This window comes from Grammomys surdaster, unplaced genomic scaffold (assembly GCF_004785775.1).
Source record: "Grammomys surdaster isolate TR1022 unplaced genomic scaffold, NIH_TR_1.0 231, whole genome shotgun sequence".
Lineage (NCBI taxonomy): Eukaryota > Metazoa > Chordata > Mammalia > Rodentia > Muridae > Grammomys > Grammomys surdaster.
In genome coordinates, this window is record NW_021604676.1 from 406,227 (window position 1) to 421,530 (window position 15,304).

Sequence of the window (15,304 nt, forward strand, 5' to 3'; positions counted from 1 at the left end):
TGACTTTGCTATCAGATGGTGTCAGCTGGAAGTTTGGGTTTCTTTTTGAGAAGTTTACAAATAATTTGTGAACTATTCTTGGAATATCTGGTAGAACTCAGCTGTGTTGCCATTTGATCCTAGGTTGTTGTTTAGTGGTATTTCTTGGGTGTTTTGAGTTTTTCAAGACAATGTCTCATATAGCTCAGGCTCTATGGATGATAAAGGATGATCTTGAACTTCTGATATTACTGAGAATTGAACCCAGTGTTTTGTGTATGCTAGGTAAATACTCTACCAACTGATCGATATCCCCAGCTCTGTTGTGAGCGCTCTCTCTCTCTCTCTCTCTCTCTCTCTCTCTCTCTCTCTCTCTGTGTGTGTGTGTGTGTGTGTATGTGTGTGTATGTGTATTTAATCCCATCTCTTTCAGACTACAGGTTTTAACATGCAGTAACTTTCTGGTAGGCAGCATGTTACTATTTTTCTCTATTCTCCTATACTATAATTTTATTCTTTCTATTCAATCAAATTCAATTCTTTCTATCATTTTGTTCTAGTCTCTATATTCTGATTATTGAATTTAAGCCATTTGCATTTACTGTAATGTATGTGAGGATTCACTATTGGCACTTTGAATTCAGTTTCATAGATGCTCTATTGCTTTCTTCCTCTTGTTCTGGCATTTTGAGTCCTTTTCATTTTTTGTGTTTTTCCACAGACTTTTGCTTTTCAGTTTTTATGAGACTTATACAAATCATCCTTTGGTTATCCTAGTCTATTTTACACCGATACTGACTTTACTTCTTACTTCTATTCAAGAGACAGGCCATTTTGAATGAAACTTATACTGGGATCATAAATTTTTCATATTCTAGAAAACATTTACAATTGCCACTTGCAATGTTTGTCCTTGGCCAGTCCATGCTACATGACATGTGGTTTCAAAAACCCCAAAGCACACTAGAAACTTGCATCACATAAATGAGAGGGCTTGGTGACACTCTCATGAACTGGAAGATTTCATTCCCTGCTATACGGTGGCCACAGCATCTCTCACTCATAGAGGAAAAAGTGACAGTCATTCAGTAATTTCTCTAGTCAGTCACTCACTGGGCATGCATTGAACTACCAGGGACCAGGCATTACCCTGTTTTAGTGACACAGCTGTGAAAGCAGCCGACTCCCTTCTGGCCATCTGTAGTTATGGTAAGGATAGAAAAGCAGAAAATGAGGCTGGGGCTTTCTATCATCAATACAATGTGCTTGTTTGTTAATCCAAAGCTCTTAGATATGAATGACCCCAGTTCTATTAGGGAGAGTGATAACTACTCTGGTGACTGGATAGGACAATGAGATTACTCTGTAGAGGAGAATACACATAATACTAGTGTGAGACTTATAATTTTTATTTTAAAAACAGAAGTTTGGTAGTCTATAGGGTTTACAACCAAGCACACTTGCTCAAGTGCTCTACTTGGTAGAAAACCTGAGCATCAAGTGGCTGGATATATCTTCCATCTTCTAAAAGTAGGCTCCTTAGGGGAACTGTTGGAAATGAAAACACAAGGACATGACTGAATTCAGACCTGTTAGAAAACAGGCTGATGGAGAGAAACACCTGTCCAGATCTTCTGCACTGTTAGTAGGAAGACTGAGTTATTCACAATTTCACACAAAAGGAGCCTGTTTTTGAATTTTTATAACTGCATATATAACTCATGAAACCATCAGCATGCTTAGATTTCATAAGGCTCTTTCTGTCTCTCCATTTACTGCATCTGTGAGACAAAAATGTCCTTCAGAAATGTAGTAACATTCTCTTATTCCCATCATCTTATATTTTGGTTGTGAGCCTAGCCTTTAATGGCTAGCCATCTCTCCAGCCCCATTCCCATCTTATGGATAGCTTGCTCTCTAGTTGAACCAATATATTTAAAAACATTTTCACAGCTTGGTAAATTTAAAGGCATGAATTCTTCTGACCCAGGGATATTTTCAGAAATATCAAACAGAATGAGAGGAAATGACACTACTCTAATGTATCTGCTTATAATTTATTAAAGCCATTTCACCCAGATTAATTACTAAGGGAATGAATTTGAAAATGTCACATAACTAATGGTTTATGGTGAACCTGTATAATTAAAATGTGGCTTACTAATACATTTCTTCACATTATAAATTATTGACATGGTGATTATACTAGTGCAGCTGTGTTAATTTTTCTTATGTTGATAGTTTGCCCACAGGGATAGATTTTCCTATAACTTCAATGAACCAAAAGGATGATAAAATTTCATTGCTCTGGCTGCTCTGACCTGTGAAAAGTTAACAGACTTGTGTGGCTGTAGCATTAGGTGTGTTCTCTCTTCCATACAGAAAGTAAAAACATTGAAGGTTCTTTGCAGGGTCCAGTGCCTATATAGAACAGCAAAGCTAGACGCCAGACATGTTCTGAGATTTTTTTAGGTGGTTGGAAATGTGTAAATAGAAACATCTTGAAAAAATTGAAACAGTCACATGAAATAGCTTCAGGGTCAGGATTTCATTGAGATGATATATTTTCACAGATATTGACACCTGTTGGGATTGATTGATCCAATGGTTATCCTTACCTATACCACATCTGTTAGTATTCTGTCTAAACTCCACCTCCACAGTTTCCTGGCAACAGCCAGGTAGGCCTGCCCACTATAAAAGGGGCTGCTTGCCCCCTCCACTCTCCCTTAATCTCTTGATCTCTTGCCTGTAGCTTCTCTCTGCCCCCTCCCCCTTCTCTTTCCCCTCTCTCCAGGTGGTCATGGCCAGCTTCTACTCCTCTACTTTTCTGCTCTCTCTCTCTCTCTCTCTCTCTCTCTCTCTCTCTCTCTCTCTGCCTCTACTAACCCTCCTGGCTCCCCTCCCCATGCCCTGAATAAACTCTATCCTATGCTATACCAGTGTGTGACTGGTCCCTCAGGGGGAAGAGATGCCTCCGCATGGGCCCTCTGAGACATTCCCTTCCCCCATACCTCTCCACACACCCACAGGACATACTCTTTATCTCTTTATCTTTTTATAAACACAACAACATCTGAGGAATCTAATTGTCTGCCTGTATTTAACTGGTAAAAATTAAATTATATGTTGTGACTAATACAAATACACACACACACACAAAGGTCAGGGGAAGTGATCAATTAAATCATGGAGGTGAGTTGATCCATGCTTTCTGTGAGTGGCAAAGATAGCCTTTGCCCTAGTGACTCTTCAGTTTCTTGTGCTATTGTGATTCAGTGCCTTTCTAAGTAAGTTCACCTTCAGCTATTATACATTGTATTGTTTTCTTTTCTGTTGCTCCTATAAAACACCATGACCAAGCCAACTCATAGAAAGAAGTGTTGATTTGGGTTTAGAGTTTCCAAGGAATGAATAATAGTTGTTTATGGTAGGGAATCTTGGTAGATAGTGACAGGCGTTTCAGTAACAGTAGGAACCTGAGAGCTCACAGCCTCAACAGCCAGCAGAAGAAGAGAGAGAGAGAGAGAGAGAGAGAGAGAGAGAGAGAGAGAGAGAGAGGAGAGAACTGAACATAGGGAGAGGTATTCAAAGCTCCAACCTGGTGACTTACTTTGTCCAATAAGGCTGCAAATATTGAGCCTCCCAAAACACGTTGCTTGAAGAACTTGTGTCCCAAATCCCCACTGGTGACATGTACTACCTCCTGTGAACCACCCTGAGAGTCAGACACTGCTCTTAACTAATTGTCAAATATGATGTTCACATTTGTTTAAGCAAAGGTTTCAGATGAGTAAGGATTTTCAAGGTTCAACATTCGGTTTTAGGGCTGGAGAGATGACTCAGCCATTAAAGGCTAGGCTTACAATCCAAAATATAAAATTCAATATTAATTGAGAACAAATTAATCCTAAGGCTAGTAATATTCTTCTATGTAGATTTTCTTTGTGTGTTGTTGGAGATTGGTGCTGGTATCAGTCACAGTTTGTGAACACTGACTCTGGGTATACACAATCTGATGAAGGACTGCTAGGAGAAGCTCCCGGGGAACCAGGCATCAATGAGTATAAAAAATTGGGGCAATAGATGCTGTTTCCAGGTGAAAACAAACACATTGTGTCTTAAGCCATTTAGTCTGGACTTGTCATGCAAATTAGAACCTAAAACTGGGTCTCCAAATGAGCAAAGTTGAATTCCTTATTATAGATTCCTAAGACTTAAAAAAAAAAAAAAAACTCACAAGCTTAAAGCATTCAGTGAACAGGAATGGGCAGAGACATAGTGCTCTAATGACTCTGTCAAAGAGGAGTTGGGAGACTGGCATAAGGAATGTGGATCTCAATTCAATTTATTTTGATTTGGAGAGAAATAAAGTAAAGGCTTGATTCAACGAGTCTCTGAAAACAGGCTAAGGTAACATCTCAAATGCTGAGACTCTGTTGCTTTTGTTTTAATTTCACAAGGATGGAGAACGAGTAAAAATAGACCCTATAGAAAACTCCACCTCCCTACACAAACCTTTTGCAGGGGGATATGAGTCCCCGTGTGGACTCAGTCCCATGTCTAGAGTTCCCACACTGCATAAGGTAAACTGATTTCATTGTTTTTAATCTTTATCTTTCTGTTTAGAAGACAAAATATGCTAGTGTGTTAAAAAGATTTGAACAATCAAACATAAGAGACGGGTTTTTCACAGGAAGAGGAAGTTAACTGACTAACCCACTTCCTAAGAAGCCTGCTACTCTATGTGAATGAAGCCATGTTTTCTCTTTGACTTCTGAGTCCTCAGAAGTTAAGACAGATTTCTCTTAAAGCCTCGATTTCACAGTGGGGTGGGGACATTTTTGAACAAACTTCTTCAGAGTTCACTCTCCACTTATCTTTAGAGGTTATTTAGATATTATGGATTCCTGGTTGTCAAAAATTACTTCTTTCAGAAATTTATTCTCTCCCCATCTATACTCCAGATGAGACATAATATGACTACACTAAGTATAACAGTAGCCATGTCCATGGGAGAAGATCCATCGGGGATGAGCAGTGCAGATCTTGCTGGTCCCATCTAAACCCCATCCTTGTTCTCGAGGTGCTCTCTCATCCAATGCTTCCACAGGCTGGTCTTTGTGCCAGATATATCTCCTCCTTCCTAAGCAGATTCCTAGTCTACAAGGGAGTGACTCCCTCAAGCCAACCATCCTTATTCTTCCCTAGTTGGCTTGGCACTTTCCTCTAACCAATGGTATCTAATAACAAATTAAATAGTTTTGAAAAATAAATAGCCCATAATCCTACAGGTCTGATAATCTTACCCATGTCAGCGGCTTCTCTTTGTAGAGGGACTAAAACTCACAACGGAAGGTCATTGATAGATTGTGTGCTTAATAACAAGGAGAAAACTGTAATGTTGGTATTTTGATACTCAACCGAGTCTCTTCCCATGTGTACCAGCTCTTAAATCTCTATTTCATATCGCAATCATTATAACAATGAATTACAAGGCTGCTTGTAAAGCCTGCATGCTAGAAGGTTAAACCTGAGTATATATTTTCCAAGCTATTTAATCATGCAGGAGAAGGGGATAATGTGATTTCTTGTCCTGTATATTATGAAAAAAATACTCCTGTATTTTCTCCTATTAATGTTTGACACGATATTATTCTGAGTATGAAGGATTTGCCACACTGGATAATTGCACATAAATTCTGCTGCCTTACCCTGTTTATAGACTCGGACATGGACAATAATTGGTTTCATTGGATTAGAAAAACAAGTTTATAAAGGTATCACTGACTGATGATGATTTTACTGCTGGTGGTTTCTCTTGCTCATTAGAAAATCATTTGGATTTTGATCTTCACATTGGTGGCTCTTCATTGTATGCTGGTAGGATTATTTTGCCCACAGGCAAGCAGAAACCACCAAAGCACTGAAGAGGACAGAAAACCAAACCTAACAAATAAATTTCAAGATTGTCTTGGCACTGGAATAGAGAAATGCTTTTAAATATTTTCTAACATCTAATGTTTCTGTGTATTTGATTTGTGTATGCATGTGGGGTGTGCACATGTGTGTACACCATGCAGAGAGTAGAGGTAGATGCTGCATGTCCCTCTCTATTGATGTCCACCTTAATTCCTTGAGACAGGGTTTCTTACTGAACCTGTGGCACACCATCACTTTTCCTCTAGGCTGATAGACAGTGGTCCAGGGATCCTCCTGCCTCTGCCTCCACCCTTAAGTCCATGGTGCTTTTTATATTTAAATGTCACTATCTTGATGCTTGATGGGCAGCTTCTAGAGACTGAAAAATCCTTCTTTAGTGGCTGCCAAGTATTTCTCCTCTATGGTTCCCCCTCTTCATTGCCACGGAGATCTGAATAACACATTTTCCTTTTTAGAGATCCATATAATCTTTTGAACTGGAGGCCAAAGGATTATTTTTCTTAACTTTTAAAGTTCTCAATTTATACACTTTAATTTTGTATTATTCACTCACAGCTTTCTTGGGTTATTTTTAAATATTCTGCTTTCCCCCTTTTTTTAACACTTAAAAATTATTGTATGTGCATAGGCGTTTTGCCCACATATGTTTTTGTGTATCACAGAAATGCAGAGCCTAGAAGAGGGCACCAGATCCATGGAATCTCAGTTATAGATGCTTGAGAACTGCCTTGTGGGTGCTAGGAATCAAACCCAGGGTCTCTGCCAGAGCTCCCAGTGCTCTTGATTGCTGAACCATCTCTCCATACTTGTTCTATTTCACCTGAGGGACTCCAATAGTTTATTAGGTTTTCATCTACTTAGTGTCCTCTGTAAACCCTCTCTCCCTTGGAAAGAATGAAATCATTGTTTATCTTACCCTGGTTCCTTGGAGGTTTTTGTTCTTTTTCTCATTTCTTCATATTGTTTAAATTGTGCCTATTCTTGCATACATTGTAAATTAAGCCTTCATTTCAAAGGTGCTTCTAATCTTTATTCAATTGCTTTTGAGCTTGAGTGAATCTCACCTCGAAGCTTCCTCTTTCTGTTTATTTATATTCTGAGATTTAAATATTTGATCAAAACCCTTTGGATGCCTTCAAACAAATGCTTGTCTAATGATTTGGCTTAGGTTGGGATACTGTGTGGTAGCTAACTATTATAAATCCTCCTTTCTTCAGTAGCTTTGTAGGAATGGTGTCTGTCATTAGTCAATTGTGAAGAAGGTCTTATATTCCTCCACCCTGGTCATAATTTCATAGCTTCAGGGTTTTTTTTTTGTGTGTGTGTGTGTGATTTCTGTTATGCCAGGTGGGGCTCCTTAATGATTGGTTTTATTAGTGGTCCTCCATGCTGCCCCATCCTGTCTTTTGAGAAATCCCTATGTGACTGGCCACTGCAGTAGGACCTTCAGCTGACACTCAGGTACTTATGGCTTCACTTGCATGTGAGTTGTATCACAATTTATTGCAGCCTGAATCACTGAGATGGTTTATGGACAGATTATTTGTCTTTTATTTTCTGTCTGATAGGAGATGAAGGAGGGACCTTTGACTCTCAGCAGCATCTGAGGCTCAGACTTACAAAGCCTGACCTTGACTGAAGGGCTTACAACAGATCATCAGTCACTTATACTTATGGCTGGGAAAGATGTTGCTCCTCTCGGGGAAAGGGCTGTCTCACAGAAGCTGTGGGAAGCAGGCTCCATCCTACGGAGGGAAGGGGACTCCTGGTTCTGAGGAATGACACCAGATCTGTTTTAATAATTATGCATGTTGACAGGAAAGTGACACCTTTGGATTGAGGATCAAGTGTGGATACAGCTGCTACAGAGCAAAGGGTCGTTTGTCATGGATGTAGGGACCTCCTGGTGGGTGGGTGGGTGGGTGGGTGGGTGTCTAGCATTCTGAGGAGTGGCACAACTCCTGGTTATATCTTCATGCCCAGCCTTTGTGCCTCAAAGACATCAAGGCATCTCTTCAAAATTTCCATTTTCCCGTTCATATCTAACACTCAAGTTGCCAAATACCAGAGAAACCACAGACCTCACTCCTATGACTCAAACTCATCTTGTACTTTTTGAGTCAATGTTTCTGTAACATTTCCCATGAGATGTGAAGCGAAGGCAAACCTAAGACCTTTCTCTTCTACTTGCCATGCCTTCTCTTAGTTTTTCTTAGTTCAGTAACCAGAGGCTTTGTCAAAATGGACATTCAGAGTGATGTTTTATTTCTGTCTTCACTCTTCACAATTGATCTCATCAGAAACTTTATTTTAAATATCTGATCTTTGCTTGACAGTCCCACAGACCTCTCTGCTTCCAGCACATCTGTTCTGTTCAGGTTACTACTGTCTGTAGTGGGTAGTTTTGTCTACACTGCTTTGTGCTCTGACAGCTGTGATATTCTCCTCATGAGTCTTCTGAGCTTTGCTCTTCCTAATTTGTTTTCATGCAGCAGTTGGGGTGAGTTTTTGAAAGTATGAAGTACCAGTACTCAACAACAGGTAAATGGATAAGAAGAGTGTGCTGTATGTATGTACGATGCAGTTTTATTCAGCCAAGCTTGGTAGTTTGTAGGAAGATGGTTGAACCAGGAGTTATCATGTTAAGTGAAATAAACCAGTCCCACAAAGATACCTCTCATGTGTTCTCCTATGTGGAAGCTAGGGAAATGGACATAAGAGGGAACAGTAGAGATGCAGAAGACAGGAGTAGGATGGAGATAAGTAAGAACTGTGCCCTTCCTCGCCCTTGAGCAGGCCTCAGAGACCTTGTTTATCAGAACAGACCAAGTTATAAGGATCTAGGTGGAGTCACCCACCTTGCCTGCATGGAACTTGAAAGAAGAACTGCCCCTGGGCTTGCCTTGAGACATCTCCAGCCGTGACCCATGACCAAGAACGGATTACCCCACCCGTCTCTCCTGGCTGAAACTAGGAAGGGTTCGGGCAGGGTCTTTCCCTTTAAATTGAGAATCTGAACATTAAAGCACTGAGCCTTGATCAGAGAACTTTGTCTTGGCTTCATCTCTTCTTGTCCTCCATCCATCTCTCGTTCCCAGCCTCCTTTCAGGTGAACCCAGTTGATTCATGGCCGTTGGCCAGCTACAAGAACTACTGTTCATAAATGTATATTATCTTCATGCATTAAAATACAAAAATAACTATGCAACTAAAATATGCTAAGAGTCTGAGTTGATTATTTTCTCTGTGCTCCCCATCTTTCTACCCAAACAGGCCCAGAATTCCTGGGTGAAAGTAGGGCAGTAAGAACAGCCCAAGCAGTGAGTATGAAAGTCACCATGGTCCCTGAGCACAAATATAAGGAGCTCATTGCTCTGTGAGGTTCCTTGCTGTAGATCATTGGCTACAAGTTGTTCTCTCCTGTAAAGACTTCCTAGCAGTACCTAGTTAGACCCACTTATTTACCTGCAGTTCCTGTTTATCTCAGTCAGTGCTTTTGTTGTCGTCATCATCAACACCATCATTATCACTACCACCACCACCATTACCACCATCATCCTCATGATGATGCTCATTACCATCCTCCTGTAAGCATGGGGTGAAGGTTCTTTTGCTAGGGTAGCTGAGGCTGGTGTCTGAGTCAGGCCACCTAGACAAATTCCAAAGTATGATCATTGTTAACCATACTGGATAGCTCAAAGCATATTGATTTGTGTATTCTGTGTCATTTCTTCATTCCCAGTTTATTAGACCCAAACTGATCCAGACTGGGAGAAGTGTATTACTAGTTGATTTAACTCAAGAGTGCAGTAGAAAACAAGAGTGAATTATTGAAGAAGTGAAGGCTCTGCTGAGTACCCATAAGACTCTGCTGAGTACCCATAGGAAAGAGGAAAGGTTACAGGGAATAAAAGTGTGTGTCAAAGGGAAAGTCGCTGAATTTAGAAACCAGAGAGGGAGCAGCAGAGAGATAGTTATCCCAGAGAAAAGCAGAGGGGCAGAGGAATATTTAAATAATGTGCAAAACCTTCCAGAAACAAAAGTAAATGACTCTGAAATTCAACATGCTCACCCGATGCCCAGAAAGATCTATTATCATATCAGCTGCAACTGTCAATGCCAGAACACATGGCAGGAAGAGGGTTAGAAGTTGAAGAATAAACAAAAGTTCATCAATGCATTTGGGTATAAAGATGAACGACACAAAGGCAATAGGATTATATCAGCTCCATACTTCCTCAAACCCTTCATCCAGGGCAGTAATACAGAAGGCAGCATACGGACAGGAATAGTCTCTGTGAATACAGTATGTGAACCAGTAATGGCATGATTAAGGGAGATAATCGCTTTAAAAAATAAGTACCAGATGTTGTAGACAAGCCCCCGGGTCAGTTTAGGATCTAAGCCCTTAGACAATTATTGATTGAATGTAGGGTGGAGGCAGCAGAATTGGGCTACAGGATGTTTTCTTTTCCTTGATCACCTCCTCCATCCTTCCATGACCTGCTCTGAACCTGTAGGTTTGCCCCTGGGGACTGTGGTCCCTGGGTTCTTGCTGGATTCAGAGTGTCAGTGTTGGAGATTTGAGGGTTTCTTTCTCCACTTTCTACCTGGTACTTTGGCTCAAACAATGCTGATGTTGATTTAAACTATTTCTCTCATTAGGGAGACCTCTCCCCCTCTCCCCAAACTAGGAGGGGTAGAAGCCACTCTCCTGTCACTACATACTCAGTCTTTCCATTTCTGTTATTGGTTTTTATCACTGTGGCCCTCAGCTCTGTAAATGCTCCTGTAATTAAGTTCTGTTGAGAACTAACAGCTGGGAAACCCTACCGGCTTCTTATCCTGTGACAGACACAGGTATCATGCCTATAAATTTAGATCTTTTTTCTCCCTTAGAAAAACCCAAGCTGGTTTTATTTTTAGCTGCCATTAAATCTTTCTTTTGTGCTTGCAATTCTGCTCTTTTGAAATGTGCTAAGCTGTATTAATAGAGTTTTCAGAATTCTGCTATGAGTAGTTACATTTAGAATAAAATATAAAAGTCATGTAAAGGCATTTTAAAATGGTAATCTTGGAGGATATATACTAGCTACAGAGTACGGGATGGGATGAAAACATTTATTTCCCTCAACTGTCCTATTTTATTGATAAAAAGTCCAGGTATGAGAAAATATATATACTCATTTTAAAATTTATCGCACTACATGTAATCTATGCTTTGTCCATAGACGCTTAATGGAGGAAGTGATACTAGACATAAATTTACTTAAATATAGTCAATATGCATATGAAAAAGCATAAATATAAGAAAACCAATGAATGTATTTTAATTTCAAAATGAGTAAAACATACATGAATTCATTGATTATACTGTATAACACATATAAAAATAATTTCCTGCTCAGAATTCTCCCATAGTTTTGATCTTGCAGGGTTTCTTAATTACTAACAATGTATTTTAAAGCTTTTCTCTGAATGATCAGCCTATATTAAGCCTGAAGGATCATTACTAACTAGGTTAGGGGGGGTCAGCTTATCTATTATAATTATAGAGAAGGAATTAAGCACACATTTCAAAATGGCATGCACTTAAAGGGTGTTTTAGTGGGTTACATTGTGAATATGAAAATGACTAGCTGTGAAATGTCATGGGAGTTTACCTGGTAGAGAGGCATTCATGGATCCAAAGTCAGAGCACTGATTTCTTATTGTCCCTAGCTTGTGGGAACCAGTTTCTCCATCATTACACTGGGGAAAATGGCTTTATTCATGACCTGTCTGCTACAGAATCTGCAGTTAGTAGAAGTGGAAGCTCACAGGGCACATAAAGTCCCTTGAAGTTGACTTGTTATAGCTGCTACTGTGCTTAGGTCAGGATGCAAGAGTTGCCCATCAGGGAAGGCTAGTTCTTCACGATGTGTTAACATCTCATGTCATGGTGTATTGCTGCATCCAAAGCTTTGATTCTTCTAAGAGCTTGGGATGCCTACTGTGTATTTTGATTAACAAAGCCTTCTGCCAGCAGGACCCTGTACCTCCATTTTATACAAATCACATTTTCCCTAGATAGAACATCTCTTCCTTTATCACTTACTCTTACATTGTTATCGGAAAGCACTTCCTTTTGTATTTTTGAATAACCTACCGCAAGATCTACCTTTGATCATCTTATACACAGGCAACACACACTGATTGTCCTGGGAGTCAAAATGATATGATTTTGGAAAAAAAATTCTAGATATCAGTGTATTAGTTGTTTTTCTGTGGCTGTGACCCTAACAATTGCAACTTATGGAAGAAAGGGTTCATTTGGCTAGTTCTTGGGGAACAGGGTTAATCATGTTGGGAAGGTATGGTGGTGAGAGACCAAATCTTTTGAGTTCAGACTCTATCTTAGAGAATCTGACCTTAGGTTGAACTTAAGTCAACTAACAGGCTGACACCTACCACCAATTTCCAGGCTATGCCCCCAACAAGACCTGCATCTCCAAGTTACCCTCCCAAACAATCCAGTGTCTAGTACCAGTTTCCAGACTACCTTCCAACAAGTCCTGCATCTAGCACCAATCTCCAGGTTATTCCCCCCAAATCTGCACTTCCAGGTTACAAGCCTGCCTAACAACCACCAATTAGGAAAAAAGCAGAAGTTAAGTTTATGGTTTGGCTCCCAGCACCAGCCAATTATGTTAAAGGCCATAATGGCCCCCCAATCAGATCTGTACCAGGTTAGATACCCCTTTCTTGCCTCTCTAAATGCTTGTCTAAAATTAAGCTTAGGGCTCCACCTTCCTGCTGTGTCAGGGTTGGCAAGGAGCCCAAGCTTGAATAAAGAGCCCCTAATGAAGTTGCATTGGATTCAGCTCCTTGGTGGTCTTTTGGGCTTCACGAACATTTCTTGGCACAACAGTGGTAGTCTGGGAAGGGATGGTGGCATGAATAGGAGTTTGGCTGATCATGGTTCATCTGTACACTGGAAGCAGAGATACAGAAGATAGGAAGTAGAGCCAGGCTCTAAAACCTCCAAGCCTACCCCCATTGTGGTACTTCTAGCAAGGTTCTAACTTCCTAAAGGCTCCATGGCCTCCCCAGATAGTGCCACCAGCTGGGGACTAAATGTTCAAACAAATGCTCCTATGGGGTGGAGGTGAGGGAAGATATTTTATATTCATATTCAAACCACCACAATAAATTTATAAAATTCTCTCTTGGCACCAGATTTTACCAGACACACTGGTGCCCTTCCCTAAGTGACAACAATTATCCTCCACAAAAATAAACCTTATTTTCCTAACTATAGTCTATTATGATAGTCTTTCATGAGAAATTTCATATATTTTGTATTTATCTAAGCAGTCAAGGGGATTTAAAAAAAAAAAAACACCCCTTTCTCATTTCCCTTTTACTGTGAAAGGCCAAAGTCAATGTGTATATATTTTTTAAAATTCCTTGGAGCAGTTATGAAAATGACCAATAACCATTTGGTAGGAGTGGGGAGGGCCCATTAGAGGCCAGGAAGGGAAGCAGCCAGAGGCAAGGCAAAGGAACAGAGGGACAAAGGGGCAGAGGGGAACAAAGCGCAATGACAGGCAGGCCAAAGACCACTGTGAAACCTATTGCTTGGGGGAAACATTGCCCAGTCTCTCTCTATATATATAAAAATCACCCAAGACTGGTTTATAAATCCTGCTCCCCTTTTAAGTGCTTTGCCACAGGCTAAATTCTCTGTGTACAGAACTTTGAGATTTCCCCCTCATCTCTTTATCGCAAGTCTCAAAGGTTCTATTGTACTTAAAATCATAAATCTCACACAATTAGTCACATCATGATACCCCTTGGTGCTTGATGCTTTTGGTGTGGAGAATAACCTTTCATTGCTATAATTGCCTGACTGTATAGTGAAAAATTCAGATATTATCTTGGATAAATGATAGATCAATAATAAGAGAATCTATTTCACTGCAGCATTCAACATCTACCTCGATAAATGGTTATATTTGCATTTTAATGCATCTTTACATTTTTAAAATGAAAAACTCTCACACTCCGCCGCCGGCTTACACTGCGTTTCTTTCTGCTGCTCCATCGCCCATCCTTCGCCGATCGCAATGGAAGAAGAAATTGCCGCACTCGTCATTGACAAATGGCTCCAGCATCTGCAAAGCTGGCTTTGCTGGTGACGATGCACCCAGAGCCGTGTTCCCTTCCATCGTCGGGTGTCCCCGACACCAGGGTGTCATGGTGGGCATGGGCCAGAAAGACTCTTACGTGGGTGACGAGGCCCAGAGCAAGACGGGTATCCTGACCCTGAAGTATCCTATCGAGCAAGGCATTGTCACCAACTGGGACGACATGGAGAAGATCCGGCACCACACCTTCTACAATGAGCTGCGTGTGGCCCCTGAGGAGCAACCGGTACTTCTGACCGAGGCCCCCCTGAACCCCAAAGCTAACAGAGAGAAGATGACGCAGATAATGTTTGAAACCTTCTGTGGCCATTCAGGCGGTGCTGTCCTTGTATGCATCTGGGCGCACCACTGGCATTGTCATGGACTCTGGTGACGGGGTCACACACACAGTGCCCATCTATGAGGGCTAGGCCCTTCCCCACGCCATCTTGCGTCTGGACCTGGCTGGCCGGGACCTGACAGACTACCTCATGAAGATCTTGACTGAACAGGGCTACAGTTTTTCCACCACTGCTGAGAGGGAAATTGTTCGTGACATAAAGGAGAAGCTGTGCTATGTTGCCCTGGATTTTGAGCAGGAAATGGCTACTGCTGCATCATCTTCCTCTTTGGAGAAGAGTTACGAGTTGCCTGATGGGCAGGTGATCACCATTGGCAATGAGCGGTTACGGTGCCCGGAGGCTCTCTTCCAGCCATCCTTCTTGTGGCAGAGATAACATGCATATAACACATGACACGGTGTTAGAAGTATCTCTTCATCCACCCAATCTTATCACATGCTTCATATTTAATATTTTACTTTAAAGTCCTTTGATATTCCAGCAATGTCTCTGCATCCTTTGAAGGCTTCCTATCTGCTGCAGCACTGTGTTTTAGTAGCTGTGTTGGGTTAGCATTTCAGCAACGGGTGATGCCCAAAAGCCAGGATTTCCTTTGAGCTTGTCTGTGAAGTAAGGACCCTTAAGGAAGCCGCTCATCTCCCACGGTGTCTCATGTCATCATAGCTCAGGCTAATAATCATGTGACTTGTAGTGTATATAGTGTGTAGTTCACATTATGGTAACTTCCTTCTCTGTTGTTTGTGCTTCGGGAAGGCTTTGTACAATCCATACTTAGTACCTCACAGAATAACAAGGTGTACCCTGTATACTTGGGGCAAGGCTTATTCCCAGCAATGGTGGAGACAACGTAGT

The 15,304-nt window shown here is 41.0% G+C and overlaps 1 pseudogene; it reads left to right on the forward strand.

Moving 5' to 3' along the window:
* Positions 1 to 14,030: 14,030 nt before the first annotated feature.
* Positions 14,031 to 14,827, forward strand: LOC114626247 (annotated as a pseudogene).
* Positions 14,828 to 15,304: the final 477 nt, after the last annotated feature.